The sequence below is a fragment of the Odontesthes bonariensis genome, chromosome 10 (assembly GCF_027942865.1).
Source record: "Odontesthes bonariensis isolate fOdoBon6 chromosome 10, fOdoBon6.hap1, whole genome shotgun sequence".
Classification (NCBI taxonomy): Eukaryota; Metazoa; Chordata; class Actinopteri; order Atheriniformes; family Atherinopsidae; genus Odontesthes; species Odontesthes bonariensis.
This window is the reverse complement of record NC_134515.1, coordinates 35,747,986-35,752,577: the sequence shown is the minus strand read 5'-3', so window position 1 is coordinate 35,752,577 and position 4,592 is coordinate 35,747,986.

The window sequence follows — 4,592 nt, the reverse complement described above, 5'->3', positions numbered from 1 at the left end:
GTTGACGTTTGATGGTAACTCTGCAGGGAGGAGGACAGAGGACAAAACTAAGGTATATAATCTGTTGGACATCTTCTACCAGTCTGTGGGAGCAAGTGCCATCTACTGTGTTGTGGTGTGCTGGGGGAGCAGCATCTGCCCCAGAGACATCAGGAAGATTAACAAAATCACCCGCTAGGCCCAAACCATTGTAGGTCATTAATCCTTTAAAGGAGAACTCCGGGGCATTTGAAGCGCATTTCCATTGCTAGAGGTTGTCAAATACTGATAGTAGGACACAGACAGGTGCAAATCTGCGCTCCCTGTGTGGAGATCGCGCTGTTCGCGCAGCCTGTCATGCGAGGCTAATACGTGGTGGCTAGGGGCAAGTGCTAAACCTTCCACGTAAAACAACAACTTGCACACTGCAGAAACGTCACACCACTTTATAAACCATCCAACAATAAAGTCACAAGCCTTACCATCAAAACCACATGCATGGTTCTCACATTACTGGCATGGGGACGTTACAAAACAACTTTATAAACAGCATGTCACTCACCGGTTAGTTGTACGCTCGCGCATGTGAAAGCCCAAAAGAGTCGATGGAGAATAATCCCATATACAAAACAATTATCTTCTCTAGAAAAACTGCGTTCAAGTATTTAAAACATTACAACAATACATGCCCAGTAATAATATGGTTTTGATGATAAGGCTTGTGACTTTATTGTCGGATGGTTTATAAAGTGGTGTGACGTTTCTGCAGTGTGCAAGTTGTTGTTTTACGTGGAAGGGTTAGCGCTTGCCCCTAGCCACCACGTATTAGCCTCGCATGACAGGCTGCGCAAACAGCGCGATCTCCACACAGGGAGCGCAGATTTGCACCTCTCTGTGTCCTACTGTCAGTATTTGACAACCTCTAGCAATGGAAATGCGCTTCAAATGCCCCGGAATTCCCCTTTAATAATCCTTTCCATTCGCCCTGACGCTGTACAACAGCTCTGCACTGTGTGAGAGTTAAACATTCACTCACCATTCACATTCCAGTGTTCATAACTGACAGCATCTTTCTTTTGTTATTTTATTAAAAATATGTTCTTATTTTATTCTTATTCTTGCATTTATGTAGATCTATCTATTTATAATCAAATGTTTTCTGAAGACATGAGATCTTTCCTTTCTCTGATCTGGATTCTGCCACCAATGTCAACTGATTTTGGCTATTTGGGTGATTAATATGCAGGTTTGCATCTTTAAGGAACATGCTGCTAATTTTCTTACCCAGGTCTGAAGCTAGAAATAAACCATCCATATACATATCTTGAAAAAAGTTCAAACAATTGAGATGGCCGGATTGATTCTCATCACTTATTGTATGGACAGAGCAAAGGTTTAATTTTAGTCTACATTTACTTTGACTCATTTTTGGAATGTTTTTATCCAGATCAATTTACAAATGAGGAAACATATTTAAGGTTCATTATGTAAAAAAAAACGTGATGTTTAAATTTACTGTCTGACTGCATGTTTTATCAGTTAACAAAGGTCAAACATTTCTAAAAGTGTACCATATGTCTTAAGTATCTCTCCCCTACATGTAAGCACATACATTTTTCAAAAATGTGCCACGTTTTTTTCTTCTGAAAGTATCAAAATATCATGTGGTGTGACCGTCCAGCCATGGCCGCTGATTTGGAAACTTTCTTAAAATGATTTCAAATCTATTCAAATCTATTTCCTCTCCTGTTAGCATCATTTTCTTAAGTCTTGCGTAGTCCCTAATGACATGACAGCGTTCTTGAATTTACATTCCCCTCATAATATACACAACAAACTTGAATTCTACTCAAAGGTAGGAAGTTCCATCATCCACCATTTTGGGACCCATGGAAGCAACAAGCAGGTCTTTAATGCTCATATTAAAAATGTTTTAATGGATAGTATGTACTTAGTACATGTGGTATGACCTCAAAAACACAATAAATATGAATTTATATTTTTGAATTTATACTTTGATGATACATTTCAATGTGACATTTTGTGAGAAATGAGCTGGTTTCATATTTTGACTGTATTTGAAAAAATCATGTAGTGCGACCATTACAGCATACTTCCCATGACTGATATTTATCACAGACAGTTCTTTTGCTTTTTCCAAGGCCTACAGGGAAATAAGAAATGTGTCAAATGCTGTGCTAGACCTCACACCACCATCTATGAAGAACACACCGTTAGTTCCAGTTAGTAGAGCCATCAGAAAATCTCGATCAACCGATGTTAGAGCCACTACTTCTGAATAACGATTTTAATCCACCACTGGTACACCAGAAAGAGTTGAGAGAAGGTACACTTCAGCATGGGAATACTGCAGAAGATGAAGGATAAACTTGAAAAGCAGGTTTTGTACCTGAGGAAACAACTGGTAGAAAAGAGAAAAACTAAAAGATAAAGAGTGAGAGTAGGTTGATGGCAAAGAAAAGGTAAGGACCAAGTGAAACGTTCAAGCAACAGGGACATAAGAACCTCTCAGCAGAGTGAAAGCAAGGCGGTATCCAGTTTTCGTCCAGAGAGGAAAGCTGTTTTTTTTTCTTTTAGCTGGGAAAAAAAGGCACCATCCCAAAAAATGAACAGAAAGTATAAATGAGCTCCATGCACAGTATTAGACAGTAGAACAGCATCTGTCCATATCTTATGAACATTTTGCTCGATACCGGCCTCTTTAGAGTCCAGGGACAGAGATACATGCACATTCATCCACTGGTGAACAAACGTGCAAAGACATGACTGCTGAAAACAACCAGTATCTCCAAGTTAGTGGCAAAAATTGTATGTGACACCAAAAATAAAGCATGTGTGGATTGCGTATGTCCGAAATACTGCTTTGATTAAGTTGACTCTCCTGAAATAGTAAGACTTTCCTGTCTTGTGAACAATGGGAGTGGGTAATATCAACAATGTTGTAAAGCACACACATACAAGGAAAATACATGAATTAAAGGAGCTGTTCCCTAAAAAAGACAGAAGCTTTAGCAAAACATCAGTTCACTTGGATTCACCAAATAGAACAGTGTTGATGCAATAAACTAAATCTCACTGAATTTGAAGTGGTTCTTCATGTCGAACTTCTCTGAGAACTGTGTGTGCAAGGGTGTTTTCTTCATGAAGGTGAGCTGCAGACTCCAGAGGATGTCTACAAGAGGCTGCCTGAGAAGTCAAGATCAAGCATTCATCACCACTGGATAAGCAAAGAGACAATCAACAAATATGATGACCTGATTCAAGATAAGTTGATGACTGTGAGGGGCACCCTGAAGCTACACCCAGTTTTGTTTCCACAGCCTGCCTAACTAACTCACCGTCAGGTGTCGTACTTATGCACACAGATGAAAACACGTCTGCGTCTCAGCCCATAAAGGTTAACCTCCGAGACTCCACACACACTGGAGAGGATCAATCAAGCCATTCTAAGCCTGTGCCCTTGCCACAAACCCTTGATGCTATCTTTAACTTTAAGAATGCTTCTCAGTCAGTAATATCAGCGCCTGAGCCAGCAACCTCTCGCTGCTCTAAATTGAGCAACCAAACTGGTAAAAATTCCAAAGCTCCTGGGGTTAAACAAGATGATTATTATTAGTGGGTGATTCCTCTTTGAATATTCAGCACCTGGGGCTCCAGAGCAGTCCCCAACACTGAGCCCACCCCCTTTTGTAGTTTGTTCAGTCTTTGTGTCACTGGTTTAGATGCTGCACTCCACCACAGACGTATAGAAGATGTGTAACACCTTGCTTAAAACATTAATGACAAGTAAGCATCCACAAGAACTAGAGTTTGTTCTGCAATAATAGTAATAATAATAAGAAGAAGAATTAACCCATCAGTGGTTTTGCATAAGAGCAACATCTTTCAAACTATTCACTGTGCAAAATAAGAAACACTCATCCCAAAATGCTTAAAAACCAAGTGAAATATCGAGACCATTTTGTTTTGAAATCTTGGACTTGCTTTTTTTAAATTTGAATTGAAGGTATAAAAGTTAAGGTGCACTTACCCTCTTTATAAGGCCAAAGTCAAATAATGCTTGTGGGAACAAAGATGCTGATTATGAGTTCAAACTGCATTTTATGAATTAGAAATGTTGTTGTGACAACCTGAATTCTGAATGAAGCCAGCTCCTTCTACCTTGCTATTCTTTATTTGAAGAAATTAGATTAGTTAGTTGGACATTTTTTCACAAAGCTTTTCTTCATTTGTGATGTTTTCATTTGCTATGCTTTACTGTTCATACAAAAGAGTTCTTTACCTAGCTGTTTTGATTAAAAGTCAGAATCCACACCAGTTTGATGGTTGTGGGTGATGTTGCAATATATAGAATGACCACCAGATGTCAGACAAACACCGAATCACTGTGAGTATAAACACCGGTACAGAACTTAGTATTAACATTTCAGTCAGAATTGAGTGTATCATGTTGAATTCTACTGACATCTAAGACATTTCTGTCTAAAAGAGAAAATTAATTAATTTTGAGATTACATGATAATTTTTATTAAAAAAAATTTAAGTTATCATTCATAATTATGATTAAGATTAAGATTACTTTATTGTCATGT